The 18,898-nt window shown below is 41.5% G+C and overlaps 1 pseudogene across 3 annotated transcripts in view; it reads left to right on the top strand.

Annotated features, from left to right (window-relative positions):
* Positions 1-6,528: 6,528 nt before the first annotated feature.
* Positions 6,529-18,898, top strand: part of LOC149206747 (protein WHAT'S THIS FACTOR 1, chloroplastic pseudogene) — a 36,656-nt pseudogene continuing 24,286 nt past the window's right edge. For all 3 annotated transcript variants that reach the window (XR_016252588.1, XR_016252587.1, XR_016252589.1), the window contains exon 1: positions 6,529-8,166. The product of XR_016252588.1 is annotated as a protein WHAT'S THIS FACTOR 1, chloroplastic pseudogene, transcript variant X2 (transcript). The remainder of the gene's footprint in view (positions 8,167-18,898) is intronic.

Genomic DNA, 18,898 nt, shown 5'->3' with positions numbered 1-18,898 from the left:
CCACAGAAAAAGATAAAAACGACTCATTTCCCCTTTCTTTTGGCCCCTTTCTGCCTGAAGTCTTGATTGGTCTATCACGTGCTGATAAATAAGTTTTTTTTGCCATTTTGTCTTAGATGTTTGGGTTTTGGGATTTTGATCGTAAGGAGCATGTCTTCATTTGTTTTGCCTGAAAATGAAAAACTAGAAATGGAGTTTCTTGAAGAGTTCCATGATTTGATTTTCTCAATTAGTGGTGTAGGCTTCTCTAAATTTATGGATCTCATTTTTGGTGCAGTCAACTTTATGAAAAGATCATGCAAAGTTCACAGCATTTGCTTAAGTACTGCCCAACTGTATGAATTATACAGTTTGTCAGAGCTTCATTTTTTTTTCAGAGGGAAAAAAACATGATATTATATTCTGGAAAATGATGAGAGGATACATAAGCATGTGAGGCTGGCCGGCAAGACAGGCCAAGAAACATAGCCATACATATAACATATAACCATAAGGATGGAGACCGAAACAGTCCGGCCGCTAAGAAGCATGAGAAGATGGCCGAGAGGCGCAGATGGCCGAGAGGCGCATTTACAGCATGAAACCATACATAAATGACATAGCAGAGCCCGAACCATAATGATTCATGAAGAGGCTAAGAGCAACCTGTGACGAGGATATCAAAACATAGAGAAATAGACCTGAGGAAAGGGACATAGAAACAGAGAAGAGATAGAAAAATTGAACAAAACAGCAGGATGAGGAAGGATCAATCAGGAAGGATCGATCGTGGCAGATATATGGATCAAAGTGGAGGAGAGAGGAGTCCTGAGATCCTGGAAGATGCAGGAGTTCCGCCATTTCCACAAGGTCCAGCACGTGAAGATGAAAAGGGATCTCCATGCGGGCCGCTGATCCGACCACCAACTGAAAGCATCCAGGACAGAAGAAAAAGACTGCAGGGGAAAGCCATATGTGGAGGAGAGTTCAAACCATATTTGAGTCGTGGCCGGGCATTGAAAAAACATATGGAAATTTGTCTCGAGCGCTTGACAACACATGCAGCATCTTCCGGGCCCAGTCCAGCCTTTCTTTTGGAGAACCTCCCATGTCAGGTTTCTATTATAGAAGACTAGCCAGGAGAAAAGAACAGCCTTGAGCTGGACTGTTGATTTCCACAATTTGTTTGGAAAAAGGGGTCCGGGCAGCGACGGGAGAGATGAGGAAACAGCAGAATATATATCTTTGACTTTCGCACGCTGGTTGGTGATCCCCATCGACCAAATAAGCTCATCTTTGTGTCCGGATTGAGAGATACCAATGTTCTGGAAACAATGAATGACAGCATTCCATGAGGGCCGCAAAAGAGGGGGAAAACCAAGGTCATCACCGTCCTTCCAGATCGGTGAAGAAGAAGACCAGGAGCGGATGACTTTGTCCCAGGTGAAAAGCCCCTTCGAGTGGAGAAAAGCTAAGATCTGAGGGGTGAGCGAGGATTCTAGACCATGAGCAGTGGGGTCGATACCAAGTAGGATGCTTGAACCAGTGTGTAGGGACCATTTTAGGAAGGACATGAAGAGCGACTGTATTTTTCTAAGGCTACGCCATATGGCGGATCCTCGTTTTGTTCCAAGGGACTGTCTCCTGAACCAATAAGCAATCGGCCTATCTTTCAAATACTTTTGCTTGATGAATGTGCTCCAAACGCCATTGCCGAAGATGCCTCTGTGCAGAGTCTTACAAAGGAGAGCCATGCCAAAAGATTTCAAATGAAGTAAACCCCAGCCGCCGTCCCGTTTCGGTCTCGAGATGGAAGCCATTTTGACCAAATGTATCTTTGTCAGTTGAGATCTTCCGCCCCATAGGAAATTGGCAGACAGGGATTCGATTTTTCTGATGATAGAGGCGGGGAGGAAGTATAGATGGGCCCAGTAGACGATCAGATGAGTGAGAACGGATTGTACAAGGATGAGTCTGCCTCCTAGTGAGAGGAACCGCATTTCCCAGCTGGAGATCCTGTTGTAGAAAAGGTCCACGAGCCATAACCAGTCAGGTTGCCGGTTCCCTTTGGGTTTTAGGCGAAATCCCAAATATCTAAAACCCTCTGTAATGGGCGCCATATTAATGCCGAATGTCTCCGCAATCCATTGAACGAGCTCCAGTTGAGAATCGTTGTGGAACAGCATAGATTTGGATTTGTTGATAACCATCCCCGTAGCTGACTGAAACTTCAGGAAGATCTCATTGAGGCAGAGCCAGCAAGATTTTTGGAGCATGGCGCAGACAAGGATGTCGTCAACGAAGAGGTTGTGAGACAGGGAGATATCCTTACTGATCTTGACCGGGAGGCATCGCTTGTCTGCAACGGCTTTGCTAATCTGGGAGCTGAGCGAGTTCATGACCAGTATAAAGAGAAGGGGGGAGAGAGGGCAGCCCTGGCGCAGACCCCTCTCAGCCTGGAAAAAGGATGACGGGATGCCATTGATGATAACAGAGTATGACACGTTTTCGACACATGCCATCACCCAATTGATCCCTTGTGTCCTCAGCCCGATTTTAGCAAGAAGAATCCTGAGAAATCCCCAGTCTACACAATCGAAAGCCTTTTCCAAATCGATCTTGAGAAAGGCAGCATCAGTGAGTCTGGATGAGACAGAAAATAAACATTCCTGTGCCAGGGCAACAGCATCATGAATGTTTCTCCCTGATAAAAAAGCATGTTGGTCCATTGATATATAGTTATTAAGAACAGGCTTCAATCTTTCAGCTATTATTTTAGATATAATTTTGAAAAGGATGTTGCATAATGAGATGGGTCTGTAGTCAGCGAAGGACTCGGAGCTCTCCTTTTTGGGAATCAGAGCAATGAACGTCGCAGTGAAAGCACTGTTAATGTGCCCAGAAATGCGAGTGGCATCCACCATCCCCAATAAATCTTCTTTGAACATGTCATAAAAATGCGAGAAGAACTCAATTGTCCAGCCATCAGGTCCAGGACATTTATCTTTTTTGAATTTCTTGATGGCATCATGTAGTTCCTCTTCGGAAATGGGCTTAAGAAAAAGAGAATTGGCGTCATCATCAAACATGAGTGGTACTTGGTCGACCGCCCAGAAGACATCAGCTATGTCAGTCGTCCTCCTTTTGTATTGATTCTGAAAATGTCTTGTAGCTTCCATCGAAATTTCATGCTGCGAATGAAGAAAACCCCCGTTGCTGTCTTGGATTCTCCATATAGAATTTTTGCTCCTTCTTGCGTTTGCAAAATGATGGAAAAACTTGGTGTTGCGGTCGCCCTCCTTGAGCCACAACGCCCTGCTTTTGAGTCTCCAGGATGACTCCTCTTTTTGTAATAATTCTTGTTTTCTTTTCTCCAATGTTCTGAAGAGATTTAGCTGTTCAAATGAAAGGCTGTCGAAATTTACTGAAAGAGAGAGGGTACTTATTTCCTTTTTAATGTCCGCAAGCTCTTTTTTATCCTTCTTCTTCAGTCTAATCGTCCAATCCTTGGCCACTTCCCTTAGGGACTGTATCTTTTCACGGAAAGAAGATAGCGCTTCAGACTGCTTTAGTTCGTTCCATTTGTTTTTTATGGCCTCATTGAAGGACGCGTCGGACAAATAGACCCTGCTGAATTTGTAGGAGTAGCCTAACCTGTGTTGAGGTTCCAGCCAATCAAGGAGGATAGGGCGGTGATCCGATGTGCGGTCATCTCCAGTTCTTGCAACGGGCATACCCCATTCAGCAACAATTCTTGCATTAATGATGAAGCGATCAAGCCTCTTGGCAATAAAAGCTGAGCCGATTCTGCCGTTCTCCCATGTGGGGCATAATTTACCTGGAATGACATCGATCAAATTTCTGCACAGAAACTCAGAGCGAAACCTGTCAGCAATGGGGTCGTTCTTGCGGCAGTTCCCCCAGCATTCATCTGAATTTAGGGTAGCGTTGAAATCACCGACGATCAGCAATGATTCAATGTCTAGAATCCCAGAAGAAAAAACTGAATCCCAGAAGGATGTCCTGTTCTTGTAGGGAGCATAAATGTTCAATATATTGAGCAATTTTGATTGCCCCCTGATACAGGCAGTAATAAGAATGCCTGCACAACATTTGAAAGCTCTAGCTTTGACCCATGTCGGGTCCCATAACACTGCCAGACCGCCCGATAATCCCCACAATCTAGTTTGTCAGAGCTTCATAGTGACAATGGTCTGCACTGTCCATTGTGAACAAATAATGAGTAGAAATATTAAAAAGATTTATGAATAATTAAGTAAATGAAATATCAAAAATGGATCTTACTTGGGACAAGCACAGATAGATTTGATACAAACTGCTCATTTTAAAAAAAATTCAAAATATATTAAAAATATATATATATATATATTTATATATAAAGAAAGATTTCTCAACCTTTCTTTAAAATATTTCTTATTGCACTGCACTAATGTGGCAGGTTTCACGAAGAAAATGAATCAATGTTGGAGAAGAGTTACAATTGTGGAAGCATATGTTTGTGTAAAAGTTAACCAATACCCGAATTGACAATACAATTGAGATTTTAATAAATATATATATATATATATATATATATATATATATGTTAATAAAATAATTTAAACTGTACATGTTATGTGGTTTCCAACATTCATTATTTTTTATTTTTAAAATTTTAATATTTTTTAGAAAAATACTTGTACTTTTAAATCTTTTATAGAAATTCAACAATTCCAACTTCATAACTCTATCGGCCTCTCTTTGTACCTTTTGGGACAATTGCTAGCTATAAGCATTATTTTCTTATTTAAATGTGTATAATTCTCATTTTGTGCTCTGCTTAAATATTCTCATATAAGTCGACATTTAAAAACCTTACAATGTGTTTTGGATAAATTGTACTTTTTAATTTCCTTACTGTTCATTTGGTATACTTGAATTATACTCACATTCCACACTTGTACACTTTTGTATACTTTTCTATGTTAGTCTTTTTCCCTAACTAGAGGAAACATGGTCGACCATGGACAATCATGGACAACCATGGCCAAACACGAGTAACCTTGGTCAAACATTGTCATCCCTAGTCAACCATATTCAACCATAGTTAACCTTAGAGGACATTAGACCATGGTCAACCATGGTTTAGTGTTCAACCATTGCCAACAATGGTTAGGTGGTCAACTATGGTTAACCATGGTCGACCATCATCGAGTGGTCAACTATGGTTAACCATGGTCGACCATCATCGAGTGGTCAACTATTGCAAATTAAAGTCAAGTTGCCAACTATGGTCATCCACACTTTACCATGGTTAACCTTGATTGACCATATTTGACCATGGTGAACGATGGTTTACCAAGTGGTCAAGTATGGTCAACCATACTTGACTAATTGGTCATCCAAGGTTAGCCATCCTTGACCATGGTCAACCAAGATTGACCAAGTGGTCAAACATCAACAACCATACTTGACTATGGTCAACCATGATCAAGTGGTCAACCATTTTGACCAACATGGTCACCCATGGTCAACATTGCCAAACTCTGGCAACATGGTCAACCATAGTCAACTATAGTTAAATGTGGACAACCATAATCAACCATGGTCTACTAATCTTCCCCTCACATGTTCTACAATCACATTAAAGTAAAAGTGGTTGATATATATTCTTCCCCTCACATGTTCACTGCCAAGTAGAAACAATCACATTAAAGTAAAAGTGGTTGATATACATTGATCGAGGCCATTTTCCACCACCTAAAACTAATAATACCAATCAATATATATCAACCACTTTTATTTAATGTAGTTTTTTTTTTTTTTTTGTAATTAGGTTGAATTTAGGCCATATCCAACTCGTCTATTGGATGGAATAATGATCTACCCAGTGATGGGATGCTATCACCAGGATTTTGCAAAGCTCGATTGAGCTTGAATGCCTCTTTAATTCCCTCGAAAATGACTCTCATCCTCAACCTCTCATGAACTTTAAACATAAAACATAGTGAAAACTAAACTAATCTATACTCCATAGATTTAATGTAATTATCATTAATTTAGTAAAACTAAATTCACCGAATAAAAGTTATTGCTAACTAAACTTCTACTTTTTTATACTTAGCTCTTTTACTTTTGGGTTTAGTTTTTCTTATTTTTATCTCATACCTAGTTAAAAGAAAGGATGTCTCTACCTAGTAAAATTTACGAGTGGATCCAATCAAATTCACCTTAAAGAAACTTAAAACGAGACTCTAAAATATATATTTTATACTTTACACTAGGTACAATATAATATTAAGAAATATTAAAATCTCGATAACATACTACACAATAGATGGGACTTTGCAAGTGATTTTAAAAGTTAGTCGTAAAACCCCAAGACAAATAGATATTTCTGTTCCATACACGCAATTAACCAATCCAAATTATGCAAGGTCCAAGATTTCAGTACCCTTCAACGATCAAGATTTCAGTGGCTCGTAAAAGCTATTCACCCCGATTTAATCATGACATGGCGGTTTGACAAGTGTTTTTGTTACTCATAGGCGTATTTATGGGGTATTCGAGCGAGAAGATATACATGAGTGCCATAGGCATGATATGAGATGGAGATGAGCGCCGGTCTATCTCCTCAGAGTTTCACAAACTTATCACTACCCTCATCAACTCCGGTCCTGAAACCCACTATATTCCACTCTACAATTGCTCGCCTAAATCCTGTGAGAATAAGCAGCGCTCGCACTCCACAAAATGGACCCCTTTTGCTCACTCACACCAAAAACTCATTTCTGGGAGACACCACCCATTACTTGAAGTCACTCACTGCATCTCAAATTCTTCCTCCTTCCCCTGTTCCAATCAGTGCTCTGATCAAGAGATGCAAAGAGCGGCCTCTCGACAAGGTCATAGAGAGCCAGAAGAAGCTCAAGTTAGTCAACCAGATCACGCACATCCTTCTCAAACAACCCAACCACAAAATGTCTGTGGCAGAGCTTGCCAAGCACAGAAAGCACCTCGGCCTCCAGAGGGGACGCAGGCTCATCCCCATATTGAGAAGATACCCATCAGTCTTCCAAGTAACTGAAGAAGAGGCATACTGCTTCTATTTCACATTGACGCCCCAGGCACAGCAGCTGCACCGGGAAGAACTGCAGATTAAATCTCAAATGGAGGGTCTTTTAGTTGAGAATCTCAGGAAACTTTTAATGATGTCTGTGAGCAAGAGGGTATTGCTGGAGAAGATTGCCCACTTAGCTACTGATATGGGTCTCCCCATGGATTTCAGAACTAATTTATGCAATAAGTATCCTGAGTTTTTTAAGGTTGTTGATACAGATTATGGGCCTGCATTGGAGTTGACTTCATGGGATCCTACTCTTGCAGTCTCTTTTGCAGAAAAGGCCTCGGAAGAAGCTAATATTCCGGACAGTGAACTTATACTTGACAGGCCTCGGAAGTTCAAGAAGTTAAATCTTCCAAATGGGTACAGCCTGTCCAGGAAAGATAAGCAGCGTATTCTTATGTTCCAGGAAATGCCATTCATTTCGCCTTATTCAGACCGTACTAGTTTGCAACCAGCTTCGATGGAGGCAGAGAAGCATGCCTGTGCAGTAATTCATGAGTTGCTAAGTCTTACGGTGGAGAAGAGAACACTGGTTGATATTCTAACCCATTTCAGGCATGCCTTCAAGTTTTCTAACAAGGTGAGAGCGATGCTTTTGCGCCATCCTGAGCTTTTCTACGTGTCGTTCAAGGGGGATAGGGATTCTGTGTTTCTCAGAGAGGCTTACCGCGGCTCGGAATTGAAAGAGAAGGGACCCTTTTTGCTCTGGAAGGAGAAACTTCAGGCATTGATGTTAGCGGGGAACAGGCAGACAGCTGAAAGGCGGGATGGTGATGGTGAATCAATGGATGAGGATGATGTTGCGGAAGGATCGTTATCAGATGGCATGTTTGAGGTTGAAGATGCGAGTGATTTTGATAATTTTGTTTGTGATGAGTGGAGTGATTTGGAGGATGGAGAGATTGGGCTTGCACCGAAACCAGAGTTTCCGGGGCAGGCAGAATTGTTCAAGTCCCCGGTAGAGCGAAAGCTTGCAACTGCAAGTTGTGATGCTGGATCAAGAGAACATTGGTGATCAATAGAACATTGGCTAAAATTATATTCAGCAAAAATATCCATCTGTAAGTATAATGGAATGAAATTATATCCCCTTGAGATCAGTCTGCCTGTTGGTATGAAAAAGGTCTAGTTTGAAATATAAGTGTAAAACTGGCAGGTCTTAACAGAGAGGGAATGATTCGGTGGAAAAGTGTCTGCTAGTGTTAACAGAGAGAAAGTGGTTATATGCAAAAGTGTATAAATATTCTGCTTGGGCCACTTTGAATATTCTCACTGTTCATATTGTATTCAGGATCTCTTAAGAATCTCTTTCTGATAATTCCTGTGAAAATCAGAGTTAATGATGAGTACTGTTTACTATTGAAATCTCTGTGCATGTGTATATCCTATTATGGTGAATATGTTCACCTTAGGTTATCATCTACTACTATTATATATTCTTGCATTTTGCGTTATTTTTATTGAAAAATGTCTATATCTTGTTGGGCCTCCAAGCCCTATACTGCCTATTGGACTTTCAATGCAATTGTAATAGTTTACATGTCTCTTTTCCAAGCAAGTAAGTTGGAAGTGGCTTTACACTGCATCCTGTCAAGCTTTCTGTTAAAAGTAATTTTTTTTGAAGAATTCTAGTCAATTGTGTAGAGAATGCATGACAATCTACTTAAAAAAGACGCTAGTTTAGCGTATTTTATAGAGATTTTATATTGGGGGGAAGTGTGGGAACATCTGGAATTTTAGGAAATTCAGGGAGGAAGTCGGGTTATATATATATAAACATGATTCATATTCAAATTCAATAATGGAACACATTGATTCATACATCATAAATGATTCAATGAAATAGAAATAGTAAAATATTTATATACATTGATTTAAATTCATCATTCATCATTCTAGAGACTAGAATCTACATTGATTTAAATTCATCACTCAATATTCAAGAATCTATATTGATTTAAATTCATCATTCATTATTCTAGAATTTGATTAGTGTAAAGCAAAATTGTAGATACTAAAGTCTGAAGACTAGAATAGTAAATTGAAATTATTCGAACTCAAAAATAGTAAAGAATGATGAGTCAAAGATTCAATCTGAGGTCATCAATATCTAGAGTCAAGACTCAAAATTTAAAACTGAAAATGAACAATGGATAATGAACCAATGATATCAAAACCAGACTGCTCATTGGATTAGTTAACCCCAAAACCAAGAACCAGAAAAAAACAGGACAAAAAGGTCGAACGACCAAAAAATACATAAATATTCATGTGCATTCATATGAATCCAAACCATTATACACAAATGTGCAAAAGTTTCTCATATACATAGCAGGGAAGGGTGCATATAATTGAAATAGCATCGAGTGCAATCCATTTTTGAACCAAAAATATATCAACAAAGAGGCTCTAGATTGCTTTTATAGTCCAAAAAAACCATGCTACAACAAATACCTACATATCATCAAAGCTATTACTATATTGGGATTCTCATTATCAATATCACCCTCAAATAGAGATTTTGTTTGAGTGATGGGTACATTTCTACTAGGGTCATGACAAAGGTGTTCAACAATTAGTGTCGCCAACATTGAAGTACATAGAGGGTTATGACAATGGAGTTCTATAATTGGTGCCACCAACATTGAAGTACATAGAAGGCTTGGTGCTCTTAATTAAATGCTAGTTCCATACCCTCTTTACATGATAGAGTCTAATGGAAATGTTGCAATGTCCCCCAATCTTGAAATCCTTTAAACTATTAATTCTATTGGATATTGAGTGGGATCTAAAATTCTACTTTCTCCATAAGAAATTCAATCAGGGTGGAAGCACTCTCAAACATCTTGAAACAATTATTGGTAATGTTACAAATTTAAGTAAATCTTTCATTTTCATCCTTTTACTTTAAGAATTTAACATTACCATTGATTACAAAGCATCAGTAGGGCCTCGGGGTTGAATATCAAGCTTCCCCACCAAAGTTGCTTGGGAGCGGGAGCGGGAGTGGGGAGCGACATTTTCAAAAGCTCCCGTGTTGGGAGCAGGAGCGGGAAGCGACATTTTCAAAAGCTCCCATGTTGGGAGCGGGAGCGGGGAGCGACATTTTCAAAAGCCCCTGTGTTGGGAGCGAATTTTTATATATTTTGATGCATATATGTCAACAAACACACACAAAATGATGAATTAGATATAAAAAACATAAAAACATAGATTAAACCATATAACATCAATCATCTAGAAGTTATAATCTTCAACCACATGTTCGTAAGTTACAAGTTCCCATTTATATAGAATGTAAAGGTGCACATAAACAAAATAGCATCGAGTGCAATCAATCTCTGAACCAAAAATATATCAACAAATATGCGGCTCTAGATGGCCTCTAGTATCCAAAAAAGTCATGCTACAACAAATACCTACATATCATCAAAATCATTGTCTATCTTGGGATATTTGTCATTAATATCACCCTCTAGGCATTAACATAAGATAGAAAAAACGTCGCTTGTCAAGTCAAGATTTTGTTTGAGTGATGGGTACATTTTTAGTAGGGTCATGATAGAGGAGTTCAACAACCAATGTCATTAACATCATGGTACATAGAGGGCTTGGTGCTCTTGATTACATACGAGTCCCATACCCTAGTACATGACAAAATCCAGCAGAAACATTGCAATCCCCATGATCCCGAAAAACTGCTAAATCTGCTGGATTTTGAGTGAGATCTAAAATTCTACTTTCTCTATATGAAATCCAATGAGGTCGGAACCACCCTCAAACATCCCGAGTCATTTCATGGTAGTGTTAAAAATTTAAGTAAAGATAAAGGAGAATGTCACTTTTACTTTTATAATTTAACATTACCATGAATTGCATATCAATACTAGGGCCATAGGCTTGAATATTAGGTTGCCCCACTCAAAAACTCGTTTCTTTGAAAAAAAATTGCATTGGAACATCTTCATCATTTTTTTTGGTGTTATTGGTTCATCTTTTTCTGCGAGAAATCTAGGGAGTGTTCTTTTTGAGGGAGTGCGCTCCCGGGTTGCTCTCGATGCGGTCCCGCTCGAAGCGTGCTTTGGGAGCGAATTTGAGGGGGAGGGGGGGGGCGTTCCGCTGCAGCCCTGTTCCCCGCTCATAAATTATTGTTTTTAGGCAAAATCTAGAGAAGGATGCCCAACCCTTTTTGAGGGGGGGATGCCCACAAGCACCTCTTTTGGGGAAACCATGTACCCCACATTGGTGAAACATTTACCTTTGTGTTTTCCTGAGTTCCCGCAAAAGGGAGAGATGGGAAACATTTCCGTAGGTGCCTCCCATCCCGGGAGCATGTGGGACACGCCCCCATGGAATATCAAGTTGTTCTTTAGATAAATTTAATGTTCTATTTTTTTTTTGATAACGTTTCCTAACATTATATTTATATTTTGTAGAGTAGATCACTGTATGCTATCAATGTGTATCATAAAAGCTATAAAGTTTCTTTATAATTTCAATTTAAGTGGGACAACTCATGTTGAATTTTCCATGACACTCTACTTTGCACAACAAAATAAACACAACAGTAAATCAACTAGTGCACAATAGACCAATTTTCACTTTTTCAACCTAACTTCATTATATTAACAATCTTTAATACAATAGTCTAGGGCTCCCATACCAGGGATCACGACCCTCATACAATCACCCTGATACAAGACAACTAGGGCTGTTGTCAGTTCTTTGACAACCAATCTACCCTGAACAAAGTACAACTGACTTACTTGCTGATGTAGCATGCTCCTCAGCGGCTTTCAATTCATGTACCCTGAACATATTTGCTGGTCCTTTTGCTTCCCAATCTGCAGCTCCTCAATTTGCCTCTATCAGTTAACACAGGTCCTATAGGTCACTGAACATAGGCCCAACAAACTCTGCCTTCTAGCTACCTCCTTTGTCCTTCAAGCTCTGCAATACATAGGGTATTCGATCAACTGTTCACAACTCCATTTGTGAACAACTCTTTGGTCTGCCCACTTGTGCCTTCTTCTGCTGCTATAATGATGGCAAGTCTAGGTCTCAGAGACCGCCCTCTTTCCACTGTAGATGTTCTTCTCCACACAATGAACTAGGGATGAATGATGAGCCCTATTTGCTGCCCCTTTCTCCTTCAAAGGATCAACACTTGATCTCCAATACTCTGCCTTTCCTAGCAACTTGTTGTCCTTTACAAGTGCTGCACTTAGGGCACTTCTGGACGACCTTCTTACAGTATTCCTTCCTGTGCTTAAGCTGCCATACAACTGTTCCAAATTTGGACTCTCATTCACTAGCAAGACATCAAACACTGATGAATGCAATAGTACCTTTCCTAGCAGACTTCTGCTTATTTTGGTCTCGGCCTTGTGCAATTGTCTGAATTTTTTGTCCCCTCTGATTAGGGCTTCCTGCACCCATGTCAACCCTCAGTCTATGCCTCAAAACTCTTCAACTTTTGCGCTAATCCTCCTCTTCTAGGCCTTAAATACTGCGATGTTAGTAAGGGTCTTGGTCCCTATCTTTAGCTCTGCTCCAACACACAAACCACGCTCAGATCTGCACCTAATAGGGCTCAACCCTCCCTGTACCAAACCAGAATTGCTGTGGCCCCTGTCACAAAGAATAAGTCCACAAAAATTTCATGAAAATATGCCCAGATTGCTTCTCTTGAACGCTGCTTGGTCCTCCCAAACTCTGGGCCTGCACAGTCATAAGAAAAAAATGAACCAAACAAGTCTTCTCAACTTCGCTAGGCCTCCCAAGGCTACGACTAGATCTTTGAGGTCTTCTTTCTTAGATGCTTGCACTTTGGATGTCCCTTGATCAAATGAGGTTCACTATATTTATATGTTTCTCTTGGTGTATGTCCAACCCTTCAAAAGGGCATCTCCTAACCACGCTGACTTGAACACTTCAACAAATTGCCCCAACATATAGATAAAAAATTCATTTCCTCCATTTGACAAGGCCTCCCTTGGATTTCTTAGTAGCCCCTTGCTCCATTAAGGGTGCCGCATGTGCTACAAGGGTCCAATCACCAAAATAACACCTTGATTCGTGTCCACACCTTTGGGTGCAAAGCACACTGCTTGCGTAATTAGCCCACAAATGGCTTTTGTGGTGCCAACTCACATAAAACTAGTACTTAGGGTTGTGTAGTACCTCCCAAGCTTCAAATCTCAACACCTCAAGGGCGCATCCGTTGTCTATTGCTTTTGTCTCATCTCGGTTATATGTCCTCTTTTATAGGATTTGAGTTTTAATCTATTCACCTACCTTTCTTCTTATATCATGTTAATTTGTTTGGATATTGGCAACCATCCACAACCTTTTCTGATTTCTTATGATGGAAAAGTAACAGGGCATTTCAAAGCTATTGTGGATGATCTTGTTGTAGTACATTGTAATTGAACTTGTGGAAAATTAGAGAAATAGAACCCTTGTTTGAAAAGCTTTGGGAAGATGTCTTAATCATTCAAAGTAAACAGAGAAAATGTAATGCTTCTATTCATCAAGCTTTAACTTTGTTGGTAATTTGAGCCGATTAAAAACAAATGAAATAAGAAAGAAATGCAAGAAAAATGTAGAAATTGAATCACACAAATTTGCGCAAAGAGTTACGTGGTAAAACCCTGACAGTGTGTCAAGGGAAACCTCCATGAGGCAAGGGATTAGAAATCTTATTGCTCAAAAATGATTCTCCAAGTTACAATCAACCTATCGGGCAATCACTAGTAAATATGGGTACTTCGTTACATAACTCCCTTTCGTTATAAACACTGACTGAACGGTAGAGTAAATTTGCCCAGATAATTATTATTTACATTAATTGTTGTCATCTTTTTTTAACAATCTCCACCTTGACAACAATTTCCCTAATCCCTTGCCCATGCCCACTCATCATCTCTTCTGCAAGCTAAGAGAAGCCAAACACCATCTAATGAAACTGGCTCCGTGAATATGTCTACACGATTCTCCTGTGTATGGACTTTCTTGAGAGTTATTTTGCCGCCATCGATCACATGTCTCACAAAATGGTCCCTTACATCAATATGCTTAGTTTTGCTGTGATAAGCTGGATTTGTAGCCAAATGAATAGCACTCTGGCTGTCACAAAATACATTCACTTTCTCACATGTCCTTCCAATCTCATCAAGTAGACCTTTCAACCAGATTGCCTCTTTACAGGCATTTGAAGCAGCTATATACTTTGCTTCAATAGTAGACAAAGCAACTGTTTCTTGAAGCTTTGACATCTAGCTAATTGCTCCACCTGCAAGAGTAAAGACATATCCTGTAGTAGATCTCTTGTCCAAATCACCTGCATAATCAACATCCACATATTCGCAGATTGAACCTTCACTATCATTAAAGATGATACAATGGTCACTTGTGCCTCTCAAATACGAAGCACCCATTTCACTGCTCGCCAATGTTCTTCTCCTGGATTTGCCATGAACCTGTTGACAACTCCAACTGCATGTGAAATGTCAGGCCTTGTAGATACCATCACATACATTAATTTGCCTACGGCATTTGCATATGGTACACGAGACATATTGTTCTTTTCTTCATCAATTCTAGGACTCAAAACCGAAGAAAGCTTAAAATGGGAAGCTGTTAAAATTGGCAACTAGGGCCAAACTCCATGTGGGTCATTTTATTAATGTACGCTGATATTTTTCTTGGATCCCTCATCGAGAGGTGTAGGATTGATCTAAAGATCATCCGATTCCGATAAGTATTCATGGAGATACGAATTTATTTGTGTTATGGGACAATTCGTCAAGGTCGGCCAACAACCAAATAAACCCCACTTGTGCTCAACGTTTTAATATAAATATAGGTGGATTTTAAGTCATTTCAACACACTTCGGATCTTTTCCTCTCTACTTGTCTTTGGGTTTTAGTAGGAGGAGAGATCCCAAGGGATAACGTTGCCCTAATCCAGATGGCAGAAGCCGGAACTGTCGGGAATAGCCGGAATTGCCGGGAAAAGCCGGAATTGCCGGGAATAGTCGGAATTGCCGGGAATAGTCGGAATTGTCGGAACTGCCAGGAAAAGCCGGAACTACCGAAACTGCGGGGACGGTCGGGAAAAGCCGGGACTGCTAGGAAAAGCCGGAACTGTCGGGAACTGCTGGAATTGCCGGAATTGCCGGAACTGTCGGGAACTGCTGGAATTGTGGGAATTGCTGGAATTGTTGGAACCGCTGGGAATAGCTGGAACTGCCAGAACTACAGGAACAACCGAGAAAGCTGACACAGAGGGCAGAAGCTGGAACTGCTGGGAAAAGCCGCAACTGCCGGGATTTCCAGGAATAGCCGGAAAAGCAGGAACTGTCGAAATTGCCGGAATTGCCAGGAATAGCCGGAATTGCCGGGAATAGCCGGAATTGCCAGAACTGTTGGAACTGCGGGGAATAGCCAGAACTGCCCGGAATTGCTGGAACAACCGGGAAAGCTGACGCAGAGGGCAGAAGCCGGAACTGTTGGGAACTGCCGGGAAAAGCCGGAACTGCCGGGAATAGTCGGAATTGCCGGAACTGTCGGAACTGCCCAAATTGCCGAAGCTGCCGGAACAGCCCGAGCATCTGTCTCCGAAGGAGAGCAGTGTGCAAGGGACGACTAACAAACATTGGGATAGTTGTATGGTATTTAGCAACAAATACACCAAGTGTGCAATGTTACAACTAGCATGCAAGGGACAACTAGCATGCAACAACAAGCATGCAAAGGACAACAAGCATGCTAGGGACAACAAACAAGCTAGGGACAACAAGCAAGCAAGATGCAGCCAACACATAGGTCAATATGGCAACATGGTGCAGCAATGGCACATAATGTAGTACAATCATGATTAATGAAGCATGATGAGATGCATCATAGTGATGATGGGTGCAGCATGATGACGAAATGCAACATAATGATAGGTGAAGCAATCACCTTGGAGAATCAGTTGAAGCAACATGTTTTCAACTGATCTTATGTATGTAATATCCCCTTTTAGGGATATCACTCAAACACAAGCAAGCCCCAACCAGAGATGGATTCTCAAGAGATAAAAATGACAGTAGTGCAACATACAATAATGTATACATGGAATATAAGCAGATACTCAAGATATGCGGAGAGAAATTCTAAGCCATTTTATTATAATTAGTGGAAAGAGTACAGGAGGTGATCAGAAAGATAACACCTTGACTTGCACAAGGCAAGTGAAGAAATACACACAGAATGGTAAGGGAATGGCTTCTCTCTGAACTGCATCCAAGCTGCCGGAGAATTGATGTGCTGCTGGAATCAAATGAGGATTTGGGGTTGTTCCCCTCCTCAGAAAATGCTGAAACTCTGGAATCAGCCTCTGCTCAATAAACCCAGAAAAACCCAGAAAGCTTTTTTGAAATAGTTGACTCTCGAAAATCACCCCCTTGAGGATCTATGCTATCCCTCAAGGCTCTGCACTGCTACTGAATAGAACCCTCCAAAACTCTGCCCGAAACTTTGCCAAAAATCCTCCAATATGCAAGGGCTGATTCCTTTCTCAATCCCCAAGCTCAAATCCTCCACATAAACTCAATTCGGAGCTCCTACCAAAAGAAACTGCGCTCTCCTCTCTCAAGACTGCGCAGTCATCAAATGCTCAGTTCCTCCTCAACTCCAAAGATCGATCCTCCTGCAAAAGACTGATGAAACTACCTTGCCCGAGCAGGCACTCGAAGTCCCCCGGGGCTAAGGGTGAGATCTTCGAACGGAGACACTCGATGCACTAAACAGTGTTGCAGACAGGCTAAACAACCAGCGTGCTCTGAGTCGAAGTGACTAGCTCAAATGCTCATAATCGAATGCCAAAATGAGGAGGCTCCTCTCTCCTTTATAGCGTTGGCCTCTCTCAAAACCCTAAGGCCCACCTCCTCCAACGTAGCCTCTCTCTTGCCACGTGCTTCTCTCCATCTGCGCAGTCCCTCCAAGTGTCCACGTGGGCCCCTACTCTACGTGGTCCTTTGGCCCCCTTGGCTCCCCTTTTAAGTTACAACGTTGTGCTACTAGGGAGTGACTTTATTCAAAAAGTGAGTTATGTCCCTCTTTCCTCACCTTTTTATTTATAAATAACTATAGAAGGCAAAATTGAGCAAAATCGAATATTCCAATTAGCCATGGCTAATTAGGAATATTACAATTTCCCCCGGCAAAATGTTGCTTGTTCTCAAGCAACTAAAGTGATGGATGTTGCAAAATTTTCTCACTCTCCCAAGTGGCATCCTCATTCGGTAAATTCTTCCACCTCACCAAGAATTCTTGGACCGTCTTGCTCCGCAGCTGCCTCTCCCTGGTATCAATAATAGCCTCTGGCTGCAACACCAAATGCCCCTCATCATCCGTGGGTGGTAGCTCATTTGTCACTGTCACCTGCTGCTCCAATGCCTTCTTCAGGCATGATACATGAAAAACGTTATGAATCTTGCTGCCTTGGGGCAGCTCCAACTCGTACACAACTTGTCCAATCCTGCGTATCACCCTGTATGGCCCATAAAAGCAGGGCTTGAGCTTCTCAGCTCCTTTCTGCTTCAGTGACGACTGTCGATATGGCTGTAATCGCAGGCAGACCAAGTCCCCTACCTCAAACTGTCTCTCCACCCAACCCCTGTTAGCATACAACTTCTGCTGGTTTTGCGCTGTAGCCATATTATCCTTGAGAGCTTAGAGAATATCCTGACTCTCTTGGATCCAAATCTTGGCTCTCAGAGCCTTGCTAGCACCAAACATCACGTCAGCGAAAGATAAAGGATGATATCCATACAAAGCATAGAATGGTGACATACCAATGGACATGTGATGTGTAGTGTTGTAGTAGTACTCCCCCAGATGCGGCCACTTCAGCTATGCTCGCTGCTGCCCACTGACATAGTTACGCAAGTAGCCCTCCAGCCACTTGTTAACTATCTCTGTCTGCCCGTTCGTCTGTGGGTGATAACTGGTACTCAGTGTCAACTCTGTTCCCACCAATAGGAAAAGCTCCTACCAAAACCCGCCCATGAAACGGCTGTCCCTATCACTAGTGATGGTCTTAGGAAGACCATGTAGCCTGAAGACCTCTCTGAAGCACAACTCGGCCAGCTGCGCTGCTGTGTAGTGTGCGGGTATGGCAAAAAAATGTGCGTACTTTGTCAGTCGATCAACGACGACAAAGATACAATCCTTGCCCTGTACCATGGGCAACCCTGTGATGAAGTCCATCAAAATACACTCCCATTTCCCCTCCGGAATGGGAAGAGGCTGCAATAATCCTGCGGGATGGCTCATCTCCCCCTTGTTCCTTTGGCAAATGTCGCACACCCGGATACGCTAGAGTACGTCCTCGTTGAGGCCCTTCCATGAGAACCTCTCTCTAATGGCCTTGTAGGTTTTGGTAAACCCCTGATGGTCGGCCAATGGTGAATCATTTGATGCCTGGAGTATCTTCTTCTTGAGCTGAGATCCCTTAGTCAAGAAGATCCGGTCCCTGTAGTAGATGATCTTATCGACCACCCTGTACCTGTCATCTGCCACCTGCCCATCCAGAACCTCACATGCAAATTTGTCCTTGGAGTACTCTATTAAGAGTCGAGCCCTCCAGTTTGTGTCCAAGCCCATAAGAGACAACGAGGCTGGTCTACGTGAAAGGGCATCTCCTACCACGTTGTTCTTACCCTTGACATACTCAATGTCAAAGTCATACGTTTGGATCTTACTGATCCACTTTCGCTGCCTCTCCTGTAGCTGTTTCTGCTC

Source organism: Pinus tabuliformis, chromosome 1_2 (genome assembly GCF_031772625.1).
Source record: "Pinus tabuliformis cultivar Carrire ecotype Pingquan chromosome 1_2, CPIR1, whole genome shotgun sequence".
Classification (NCBI taxonomy): Eukaryota; Viridiplantae; Streptophyta; class Pinopsida; order Pinales; family Pinaceae; genus Pinus; species Pinus tabuliformis.
This window is presented reverse-complemented; position numbering and strand designations above follow the sequence as displayed.